General features: G+C 35.7%; 1 pseudogene; it reads left to right on the top strand.

Moving 5' to 3' along the window:
* The first annotated feature begins 3,304 nt into the window (after positions 1-3,304).
* On the top strand, positions 3,305-4,286 carry LOC122747239 (annotated as a pseudogene).
* The last annotated feature ends 9,000 nt before the right edge of the window (positions 4,287-13,286 follow it).

Here is a 13,286-nt window from a genome sequence, read left to right as displayed (position 1 = left end):
ATTGTTCTATTTTATATTATTTGGGAAATATTGAGCTATTTTCCAAAATGTTGAGGACAAGTTGAAACATATACTCATATTCTGACTGTATTGATGAATGTTTTTCAACTAATCTACCATTGGGCAATGCACTGATATTTTTTAAGGGAGAGAAATTATTTTGAACTGATTCATCTTTAAATATCAGCAATCTCCCCCATGACTATTATTCAGAGGTGTGCTTGTAAATATTTCACAACTGATTTTGTGAAAGAGCAAGAAAAACTTTTAAATTTAATCTGCATTGTTAATATTTTCTCCATCACTTTTTGAACTCCAGTCAATCAAAAAAATAAACTAAGCACTGCTTTGTAGTATTTTCTAATTTCTTAGGTATAAATGGCCACACTGAAAATTTAACATTCTTCTCTCATGAGTATGTTTGTGATACCTCTTGCATTCCTCTTCCTTCATTGTCTATTTTTTTTTTTTGTGGTGCAATGAGGGTTAAGTGACTTGCTCAGAGTCACACAGCTAGTAAGTGTCAAGTGCCTGAGTCCGGATTTGAACTCAGGTCCTCCTGAATCCCCATCCACTGTGCCACCTAGCTGCCCCCTTCATTGCCTATTTGTGACAATTTTAAAAAGATAAAGGCTATGGTCATGTAACATAAGGATGTTAACTGGCCTATACAAAAATTGAAGTATTAGTTTCAGTGTATTTAGCATCTTGGCCTAACTGAAGTAAATGACTATACACTTAAAAACAGAATTTCATCAGAATTTCTTCAAGACCCTGATCTTTAAGAAAAATTGACCTAAAAAGGATATATAGGGATAGTGATATATGTATCTGTAGATATAGATGTGTGTATTTGCATATACATATATGTATGTGCAGTTTGAGGTGTAGATGCAGATGAAGATGGAGATGGAACTGAAGATGGAGATGTTGGTGTAGATAATCCCAAAACAAGGTAAAAATTTTAACTCCACGAACCATTATCTCAAAATTTTGAAATTATATTTCATTGAAGAATATTCTCATTTTATTACTTAACACTAGAACATAAAACAGAAATTAAAAGGTAAGCTGATTATTATCCTTTATTCACATTACAGGACTCATTAACTCAGGGTTAAATTTTCTCAGCAAAAACAAATCCTCATGTGAGAAAGATAAACTTATTTAATTAATTATTAAGGTGTGGGGAAATGTTTCTAAAATGTTGGGGTAGAAGTGGCAAAATTCAAACACTAATTTTTGGTAGAATTATAAACTGATCCAATCATTCTGGAGAGCAACTTGGAACTATGCCCAAGGGAGTATAAAACTGCATACCCTTTGATCCATCAATACCACTATTAGGTATGTATCTGAAAGAGATCATAAAAAATGGAAAAGGAGTCATATACAATATTGATAGCAACTTTTCTTTTGTGGTGGCAAAAACATGGAAAATTAGGGGACCCCCATCAATTGGGGAATAACAGAACAAATTGTAGTTTATGAATGTAATGGAATACTATTGTGCTATAAGAAATAATGAGCAGTCTGATTTCAGAAAAACTCAGAAGACTTGCATGAACTGATGCTGAGTGAAGTGAGAAAAACCAGGAGAACATTGTACACATTAACAGCAACATTGTGTGATAGACTTAGCTGTTCTCAGGAATATAATGATCCAAGACAATTTCAAAAGACTCATGATGGAAAATCCTTTAGACAGCCAGAAAAAGAACTCTGGAATCTGAATGCAGATTGAAACATAATATTTTCACTTTTGTTGCTGTTTTTTTTTTTACCTTGTGTTTTTCTCCTTTTCTTCTGATTCTTCTTTCACAACATGACTATTGTGGAAATCTGTTTAACATGATTGTACATATATAACATCAGATTACTTTCTGTCTTGGGGAGGAAGGAAGGGAGGGGAAAATTTGGAACTCAAAATATTACAAAAATTAATGTTGAAAACTATTTTCACATGTAATTGGAAAAAATACTATTTAGAAAAAAAATAGAAGAATCCCCCTTAATTTTTGTCTGTTAAAAAAGGAAATGTTTCTATTATATACCTTCTCACTACTATATTGTATACCTATTGTTTAATTTAGATATAAAGCTAATGAAGATGTATACATATGATCACTAATTGACCATACATACACATATACATGCATACATGTAAACATGCTTGGCATAAATACATACACACATATGTATATTTTTAATAAAATATCCTATGCAAAGATTAAGAAAATGTTTGAATTTTATTTCCTTCATGACTGGTCACATTTTCTATCTCTCTGAGTTTTTGAGGTTTGTTTCTTTTCCCCCACCAAGCAACTAAATAATAAGCCAGAGATTATTGTCTTGGGAAACCTAATGTCTGCTGTGCTATTCAGTTTGGAAAGGAAATCACCTGTGGCTAGTTTGAAGTTTGTCCCTGAAATAGATTGGGAATAGTCATCACCTGCCTGATGTGATAGAGACCCAACAAATCCCTTTATCTCAGCTGTGTTGGTGTGATAGCCTTTGTTTAATCATGATGAAAAAAGATGCTGGTGTAAAAGGAAAATGGGTTCCCTGCAGAACAGAAGCCTCCAAATGGCTGTAAAAAATGTATGCAGGTAAACATCATTTATACAATATTGCTTTATAGAAGATTACAGGACTCACATGGTGTGCCTTGGAATCCATGGGGGAATCAGGAAGAAAACAGAGTTTTTAGTTCTTTGGAAGTCACATCAGGGCAACACAGCTAAAACAATTGTTGGAAGAAATCCCTTACCAGAGTTTGAAAACATGTTTCTTGAAAGAAAGAAAAAAAGCCAAAGCATTACAGCAGTTGGTAAGATTTTTTTAATACATTCATCAGATTTTCAGGTTAGGTTTTTGGGATTTTTTTGAACATTAAGAAAATTTTAAGCATTGCTTAATTTCAAAGACTATGCTTCCCTCTGAGGATTAGTTATAATTTAAATCTCATAAATTATGTGGTTTCAGAAACTCTAATGCTCTAATGAAGATAATATTCTTGAAATTTTTCAGTAAAAGATTTAATGTCCTTGAGGCAGGAATGATTTTCGTCTTGTCTTCATGTCTTCATACCCTAACATAATTCCTGGCATATAGGAGGTTGTAAATAAATGCTTGTTGAATTAAATTCATGGATTTTTTTTTACATGCCTTTCTTAAATGAGTGTGTATTTCCACATCCCTTCAAATCTGGTGTGCTCTAATGAGTCCAATAAGGAAGTCAACTTTGTCCTGAATTAATAATCCTCTAAAAATAATGGATAGTAGAGGGGTGGAGGGAAGGGAAATGGTAGAGGCTTCACCACAGACTATATGGTACTTCTGCCATTGCTGCAGCTGCCTGATTATTACTGGCTAAGGTGTGAATTTGGTTTTATTGAAGAGTTTCCAGAAGAAAACAGAAATACCAAAAATAGTTCAAACTCTGCTCCCATTCCCACAGATCAGAATAGACAACCATTTGAAATTGTGGAACACTATTTATTCACCTTGCTACAAGTCTATGGACAGTTTGCATTTGGGATTTTTGATGACAGATCTGAATTTCCCACATGTGGCTCTGGAGCACAATCTGTGAACACCAGGGGCTTGGAGAACAGATTGGAGAGAGAATAGTCTTACCACTGCTATGGTGCATAGGGCAGCCACTGGCCCACCTCACAGCAAGGCGTACTGAAGGCAAGCATTAAGGCTTCACAATCTTAGAAGGAATTTTTCAGCTAATTTATTCACTGGAATATAGCACCTGCTATAACATCAAACCTGAGATTGGGTCCATGGAGTGTTCTCCATTAAAATTCAAGGGACTATGGGGCAGCTAGGTGGCACAGTGGATAAAGCACCAGCCCTGGATTCAGGAGTACACCTGGAGTGCCTGTGGCCTGGATTCCATCATTACAAAGCTCCATAATCAGTTTGAAAACACAGGTTCCCCCATCAACAGACAAAGAAAAACTAGAAGCCCTTTCCACCATTCAAGTCACAGAGGAACATGTAGATTCAGGGTTGGAATTTCCTGCATATAAAGATAATCATATGCTGGGTGAGAATGTCTGGCAATTACCTTGCAATCACTTACTCCACAAAGGCTGCATAGTCCTCTTGGCTGGAACAACATGATAACTGCCCAGTGTGTCTGTTGGAAATTCTTAAATGAACATACAGCTACCACAAATTCCCTGCAACTGGCAGGAATGAATTTTTCTTCCTCCTCTAATTCCTCTTCCTCCAGTTCAACAAGTAATGAAAATTGAACAAGCAACTTGTGAATCTCACCACCAGCCTGTCTAGCCAACTAGCATCTTCCCTATTTCTCCTTTGCCCCAATTTACCCTGTCCATTGCCCATCTGATTTCTGATCAGGGGGAGCAACTAATCTTCCCACACACAACACTAGGTGTCAAAGTGGATAAAGCACTGGCCCTGAAGTTAGAAGGACCTGAGTTTAAATCTCCCTTCAGACATTTACTAGCTGTATGATCCTGGGCAAGTCACTAAACCCCAATTGTCTGAAACATCTGAGTCCATCTCCAGTCATCCTTATATATATCTTGCCACTTGACCCAGATGGCTCTGGAGGAGAGAGTGAGGTTGGTGACCTTGCACAGCCCTTCCTCAATTAAATCCATTTCAGGGTAAGTTATGACATTACATGATGTCATGGGCCTGTTCTGGAAAAAAGGAGGAAGGAAAGACCCCCAAGACCCCAGCTTCTTTCTATCTTTCTTTCATTCTTTTTCCTTTCTTTCTTTTTCTTTTTCTCTTTCTCTTTCTTTTTCTTCCTTCCTTCCTTTCCTACCTTCCTTCTTTCCCTCTTTCTTTCCTTCTTTCCTTCCTTCCTTCCTTTCCTTCTTTCTTAAACAAGCTTTGGATGCACCAAATACCTTTAGATCTGATTTTACCCCTTTCTACCCACCATTACCCAATTCATTCGATGGTTCCAGGGAAGCTTTGTGACCCTAAGGTAACATTAATAGCATTTTGTCAGTCTGGATCCTAGCAGTAACAAGTTGTTCAAAAGGAAGGATGGATGTGGCTAGGACATCACTATGGTTGTGCATTTGAGATACTTTTCATTTTTCACTTTTCTCCCAGTAGCACCCCAATCCTTTTTAAGCCCCTCTGAGGGAACATAGATGATGCTGCTGGAGGGAAGGGATGTGGAATATGACTATTTCATTGCCATCCTACATACAAACACTTTCCCTTAAGCTATCCTCCACACCATCATCCTGTCTTTATAACCTTGCCCTCTAATGCTCAACAACAGAAAGGATTTTTATAATTTTAAATGATTACTTCTGTTAAATGAATGAACATTTTAGCTAAAAAAAATATAATGGTAGACTTAAAAGTGACTTTAAAGATCTTATCTTGGGGGCAGCTAAGTGGGGCAATGGATAAAGCACCAGCCCTGGATTCAGGAGGAACTGAGTTCAAATCCAGCCTCAGACTCTTGACACTTACTAGCTGTGTGACCCTGGGCATGTCACTTAACCATCATTCCCCGCCCCCCCCCGCCCCCCCCCGCCCCCACCAAAAAAAGATTTATCCCTCAAAATATAAATGAGGAAATGGAAACCTAGTCAGTCTATGTAGGTTGTCTAAGATTACAAAGTTAGTAGAAGTTGAGGACTGAATCGTTTGTATATTTTTAGTAACACAAAGTAGAAAATATTGAGAGAGAAAAAATAAAGATAAAATCAACTCTCTTAGGGCTACAATAATAGGTGAGAAGAATTACAAGGTTTTATGTTAGCTGTTAACAAGAATAGGAAACTAAATAATTTCTAAACACTTCAAGTCATCTGAGCCCTGCAAGTTTATGCTTTAGATATTATAGCCTCATATGATCAAAGATCTAGAGTTAATAAGGGACTTTACATCCTGTGTTAAGCTGTCTGTCATTAAACAGATGAGGAAAATATGTGTGTGTCTCTATTTCTATGTCTATGGGGGTGAGCGCCAAGGGGAAACTAAAAAAAAAAAACTATCCTATATCATTTTATGCTATAGATAACTTTATCAGTTAATACGTTTTGAAGCTTTCTGAGGGTTACTGTTAATTTCTTTTTTTAAAAAATCATTTATTTGTTTGTCTATTTATTTATCATAAAATTATTTTATTATTTTCTAGTTAAATGTAGAGATAGTTTTCAACAGATTTCTAGTTCAAAATTTTTCTCCCTCCCTCCTTTCCCTCCTCCCGCCCCAAGAAAACAATCAATGAGATATAGCTTTTATATGTAAAATAACATTAAATATATTTCTGCATTAGTCATATTGTAAAAAAAGAATCAGAACAAAAGGGAAAAACATCAAAAAACAAAACAAAACAAAAAACCCAGAACAAAAATAGTGTTACTTTTAATTCCAGGAACACAGTTTCCTAGTGACAAAAATTAGTCTTACTTGACCAACAGGCCCATGACTAACTTCTGAAAGATTCCAATTGTTCAACATATGCTAGAACAATGAAAGGAGAATCATAGGATTAATTCATAATAAACAATGATTTATGAAGCAACAAACACTCTGGAATGCTATAGAACTCTGGCTTTAGTCACCTTAAAAGTGTGTGTGTGTGTGTGTGTGTGTTTGTGTGGTGTATGTGACATGGGGATCTGGTATAGATAGCTCAGATAGCTGTCTCTGGTATATCTACCAAAGGAAGTAGAAATAAATATAGTATGGTAGTTAATAGGGACAATTAAATTAAGTGAGAACTAATTTTGTTTAAGTATGGGCAAGATATATTTGTAAGCAGTAGAAAAAGAACAGATAGGGAGAAATTGAAAATCAGAGATTGTGGATAATGGAGAGGATAGAAGAAAAGATCAAGGGTTTTGACTCTGGCAAGAACAACAGTTTCATCCAAGAGAGAATTGAAGCAGAAGACAATGGAGAAAAACTCCTCAGTGATGTGATATGAATAGGAGAGAGAAGGGAGATCCTGAGGAACAAACACAGTGTTGGTGGTGGTGTCATTGTTTGTGTTGTTTTATTTTTTTTTCCTTATGTTATGAGGTCCTCAGCAGAGGATACCATTAGATGAGAGGGGGGACAGCTAGGTGGTGCAGTGGATAAAGCACTGGCCCTAGATTCAGGAGAAACTGAGTTCAAATTCAGCCTCAGACACTTGATGCTTTCTAACTCTGTGACTCTGGGCAAGTCAATTAACCCTAATTGCCCCTCAAAAAAAATTTAAAAAATGAAATATTTAATTTATTTATTTTTTCAATTTTGGGAAAATTAGATATGAAAGACCTTTGCGGGAAATTGAATGGGAATAAAAAGAAATATACCTTTTCTTTAGTGGTACATGATACCTACACAAAATTAACCATGCATTAGGGCATTTAAAAACCTCATAACAAAATATAGAAAAGCAGAATTATTCAAGTTCATTTTCAGATCATAATGCGATAAAAATTATAATCAATAAAAAGTCATGGAAAGATAAATTAAAGATTAATTAGAAATTAAATGATCCCATTTTACAGAAAAAGTGGGTAAAAGAACAAATCATAAAACAATCAACAATTTTATTAAAGAGAATAACAATGAGGCAACAATTTGTGGGATGCCGTCAAAGCAATACTCAGGGAAATTTTTATAATTCTAAATGTGTACATCAATAAAACAAGGAAAGGACAGATCAATGAATTGGGCATGCAACTAAAAAAACTAGAAAAAGAATAAATAAAAAATTCCCAATTAAACATCAAATTGAAAATCAAAAAAAGAGATTAATAAAATTGAAACTAAAAAAAATTGAACTAATGAATAAAACTAGAAACTGGCTTTATGAAAAAAAGAAAAGATACATCATGAGTTAATAATATTTTTAAAAAGGAAAGAAGAAAATGAAGTTACTAGTATGGAAATGAAAGGGTTTTAATTCACCACTGGGGTAAGATTATTGGAATTTGGCAGACTGAGTGGGATGAGCCACACCTGGCCTGCCCTGAGTAACATGTGCTGCTGATGTCAGCAGGAGAAACCACTCTCCACTGGCAGTTTTAAAGGACCTCCCCTTTTGGGGGAGGAAGAGTGAAGGGTTGCTGAGGGGAGCTCAGTCTCTTCCTGAGTGACTTTTTTCTGATGGCATGAGCTGCAGCAGGGGATAAGAAAGAGGTTCTTTCTTTTTTTTTTTTTTTCCCCATTGCTGTTTTATTATTTTATCCTAAGACTGCCTCCTCAAGTCCAGAGTTTTTCCCTTCCAAACAGAATGAACAATGATATGGCACAGTTACACCTCAGAATAGGGCAAGAAAGGACCTGAGAGGCATCACATCCAAACCTTCTTCTTTTACATGTGAGGAAATTACGGTCTGGAAAGTTTGTGACTTGTTCAAGGTGACAGGTCTTCTGACACCAATCCAATGCATTTTTCTCCACACCACATGGCCTCTAAATAAGTCTTTTTTTTTTTTTTCCGTTGGGCAATGAGGGTTAAGTGACTTCCGTGTGAGATTTAAAATTGGATACTAGAGCATTAACCTCCCTTTGTAACTTTTCCCTTATTTATCTCCAAGACTAGTAAATGGAAGAAACCTCTGGTCTATAGTTAGAGCTTTTATTGTTTGGAAATTACAAGGTGATGTTGATTAGAGGGATAGGAAAGTAGAAATACAAAACAAATAGTCTTAAGTCTAAGCTTAGTCTATATTCCATATAAAACTCACCAAAAGCCCAAGGCCACCTTTGCGGGGAGAGAGCCCCGTCAAGCACGTGCTGCTACAGCGAGCCGTGCAGAGTCGAACTCTAGTCAGCGTCTGTCGGTGCCGCGCAGCCAGTGAACCAGGAGAACCAAAAAGAGACCTCACTTCCATTCTCTCCTTGCCGTGGAGAGCTTAGCAGCTGGACTGGCATGTGTAGCCCATGCACAGCCGTTGGTCTCCTCCCAGAAAGGGTGGTCCTTCAAAAACTGGCATACTTTTCGTATTCACTAACCAACTGTTAAAAACTTTTTACCACACCATAGATAATTAGATTTCAATCAGACATCTGCTTCTGGCTTGAGTTGATTAGGCAAAGAAAAGAACAGACTATAGAAAGCTTTTAGGGGGGTGAGGTATACCAGAATACTCCCTTAAAAGAAGATAATAACAAAGTCAAAGCTCCAACATCCAAAGCTTCCAAGAAAAATATGAATCAGTCTCAGGCCATGGAAGCACTCAAAAGGGACTTTGAAGAGAAAGTAAGAGAGATAGAAGGAAGATTCAGAGATGGAGGAAAGAATGGGAATGGAAATGAGAGCAATGCAGAAGAGCCATGAGAAAAAAGTCAACAGCTTGAAAAGCCAAATGGGAATGGAGATACAAAAGTTCTCTGAAGCAAATAATTGCTAAAAAATTAGGATTGAATAAATAGAAGTTTGTGACTTTGTGAGAAACCAAGACACAGTAAAGAAAATCCAATTGGATGAAAAATAGAGGGCAATATGAAATATCTCCTTGGAAAAATAGCTGACCTGGATAATAGAACTGGGAGAGACAATTGGAAAATCATTGGACTACATGAAAACTATGAACAAAATAAGAGTTTAGATACTATCTTCCAAAAAATTGTTAGGGAAAATTGCCCTGATATTCTAGAAGCAAAAGGTAAAATAGAAATTGAAAGAATCCGCCAATCACCTCCTGAAGGAGATTCCAAAAGGAAAACTTCCAGGAGTATTATAGCCAGGTTCCAGAGATACCAGGTCAAGGAGAAAATATTGTAAGCACCTAGAAAAAAGGAATTAAAATACTGTGGAGCTACAGTAAGGATAACATGAGATCTAGCATCACCTACATTAAAGGACCAGAGGGCATAGAATATGATATTCTGGAGGGCAAAGGAACTGGGACTGTGGCCAGGAATCACCTACTCAGCAAAAGTGAGTATAGTTTTCAGGGGAAAAAATGGGACTATGGTGAAAAAGAGGACTTGCAAGCATTCATGGTGAAAGGCCCAGAACTGAATGGAGAGGTTGACATTCAAATACAAGACCCTAGAGAAGCATAAAAAGATAAACAGGAAAAAATAAATCACAAGAGATATTAAAAGAATAAACTCTTTACATTCCTACATGGGAATACTATATACTTCTAACTCATAAGATCTTTCTCAGTATTAGAGCAGCTGAAAGGAATATACTTAGAGAGCAGTGTGAATTGAATATGAAGGGATGATAGCTGTAAAGCATTTATTTTTTTTGTTTTTCTTTGTTTTTTGTGGAGCAAGAAGGGTGGGGTAGCTTATGTCTGGATCCTGATGTGAACTTGGGGCGTTCTGGGTTCAGGGCTGGTGCTTTGTCCACTGTGTCACCTAGCTAACCCATGATGACATTTTCAAAATAAAGTTCAGGAGTAAGGAGAATACAGTGGAAGAAAGGGAAAGGGAGAGATGGAATGGGAAAAAGTATCTCATATAAAAGAAAGAAGAAAAAGCTTATGGAGTGGAGGGGAAGATGGGGAAGGAGTGGGGGAGTGAGTGAACCTGACTCTCATCAGAATTGGCTCAAAGAGGGAATTACATACACACTCAGTGGGTATGATAATATATTGTGCCCTGATGGAAAGTTGGAGGGGAAGGAGATGGGGGAAGGCAAAGGAAGGAAGGGCAGATTGGGGGAGGGGCTGTAAAAAGCAAAACAGTAATAAGGAGGAATAGGGTGAAGGAAGATAGAAAATAGAGTAAAATTCAAGGGGAGGGAATAAGATGGAGGGTAATGCAGTTAGCAATTATAACTGTGAAAGAAATGATGAGCAGGATGCTATCAGAAGGACATATGAAAAATGCAGACCATCAACAGAGGAAGAACCAATGATATCTGAATACAGATTGAAGTATAATTTTATTTGTTAGCTCCTCCTTCTAAAGGTATTTTGTTTAATTTCTCTCATAACCTGACTAATGAGAAGAATTTTTGCACAACTGCACATGTATGACATATTGAATTGCTGGATTTCATAGGGAGGGATAAGGAGGGATTGGGGAAGAAAATATAGAATGCAAAATTTTTAAAAATCAATGTGAAAGGTAATGATGAGCAGGAGGAGTTCAGAGAAACCTCGAAGGACTTACATGAACTGATGGTGACTGAGAGGAGCAGAACCAGGAGAACATTGTACACAGTAACAGAAACATTGTGTGATGAAGAAGGGTGATAGACTTGGCTCTTTTTAGCAATGCAAATTGCTAAAATCCCACACAATTTCTGATAATTTCATGATAGAAAATGTTCTTGACATCCAGAAAAAAAGAACTGTGGTTTATGAATTCAGATTGCACCATAAAAATAAAAAGAAATGATAATCTCAATGATTTTAGAAAAAAAAATGGAAAGATGAACAACATAATGAAAAGTGAAATGAGCAGAATGAAAAGAGCATTGTATACAGTAAAAGCAATACTGTTTTTTAAGAATAAATATGAGGGAATAAATTATTAGGTCTAGTATGAATATCCAAATTAACTACAAAAGACATATGAAGAAAGATGTGATCGATACACACAGAAAGATCTGATAGGTAAAACTATGTATAGAATAATTTTTTTTCATTCATCTAGCTTTCATCTATACATTTGCATCTTATAATAGACATTTCTAGTGTGGTGGGAAGAAGAAAATAAATTTACATGATAATTTTGTTGAATTTTTAAAATTTAGCATTGTATTTTCCACTAATTCCATGTAAAAAGTATTTTAACATCCATTTTTAAAACTTCCTGTTCCAAATTATCTTCCTTCCTCTCCACCCACCATAAAAAGGCAAGCAATTTAATATGTTACATATTTGTAGTCATGGAAAACATTTTCAAATCAGGTTATGAAAGGAAGACAAAAAAAAGTAAGAAAAATAAAGTGAAAAAACATGCTTCAATCTGTATTCAGACACTTTCATTTTGGGTTTTTTTTGTTTTTTTCTTCTGGGAATGGATAGCATTTTTCATCAAAAGTCCTTCAGAGTTGTCTTGGATCATTGTATTGCTAAAAATTGCATCTTTCTAATTAATAGTGAGGTAGAGCATTTGTTTTTCTTGTGGATATAGATAAATTTAATTTTATCTGAAAACTTCATACCTTTTGATCATTTATCAATTGGGGAATGACTCTTATTTTAATAAATTTGACTCAATTCTCTATATGTTTGAGAAATGAGTCCTTTATCAAACAAACTTACTTCAAATTTTTTCAATTATTATTTCTAACTGTATTTCCCTTCATCCTATTCCCTCGCCACACCATTAACTCTATTCTCTATTTCCTTTCATTCTGTATCTCCTCAAATGTGTTTTGCTTCTGACTGCCCCCTCTCCCAATCTTACCCTTCCTTCTATCACACACCATCCTCAGTTATCATCTTCCCTTTTGCTGCAGAGTAAGATATATTTCTATACCTGATTGAGTGTGTATGTTATTCCCTCTTTGAATCAATTCTGCTGAAAGTACAGTTCACTAATTACCCAGCAACTCCCCCTTCTTACTCTCCACCATATAATCTTTTCTTGCTTCTTTTGTGTGAGCTACTTTACCCCATCCCATCTCTCTCTTTCCCTTTCTCCCAATGCATTCCTCTCTCACTACTTAATTTTATTTTTTAAGATATCATCCCTTCATATTCAACTCAGGCCTCTGTCTATATATACTTCATCCAATTTTCCTAATAATGAGAAAATATTTATGAGTTACAAATATCATATTCCCATGTAGGAATGTAAACAGTTTAAGCTTTTAATATCACTTATGATTTCTTTTTCCTATTTACCTTTTTATGCTTCTCTTGAGTTTTATATCTGAAAGTGAACTTTTCTCTTCAGCTCAGGTCTTTGAATTAAAAATATCTGAAAGTCCTCTCACTAAATGCCCATTTTTACCCTGAAGGATTATACACAGTTTTGCTATATAGGTGATTCTTGGTTGTAATCCTTTTTTCTTTGCTCTCTGGAATATCATATTCCAAGCCCTCTGATGCTTTAATGTAGAAGCTGCTAAATCTTCTGTTATACTGATAATGGCTCCACAGTAACTGAATTGTTGGGTTTTTGTTATTGTTGTTGATTGTTTATTTGTTTGTTTTTTCCTGGATGCTTGAAATAATTTCTCCTTGACCAGGGAGTTCTGGAACTTGGCTATAATATTCCTGGGAGTTTTCATTTTGGGTTCTCTTTCAGGAGGTGATTTTTAAAATTTGTATTTTACTCTATGGTTCTAGAATGTCAGGAGAGTTTTCTTTGACAATTTACTTTATTCCAAAAAATTATTTTTTAAAAATTAA

This window comes from Dromiciops gliroides, chromosome 3, assembly GCF_019393635.1.
Source record: "Dromiciops gliroides isolate mDroGli1 chromosome 3, mDroGli1.pri, whole genome shotgun sequence".
In the NCBI taxonomy this organism is placed as follows: Eukaryota; Metazoa; Chordata; class Mammalia; order Microbiotheria; family Microbiotheriidae; genus Dromiciops; species Dromiciops gliroides.
This window is presented reverse-complemented; position numbering and strand designations above follow the sequence as displayed.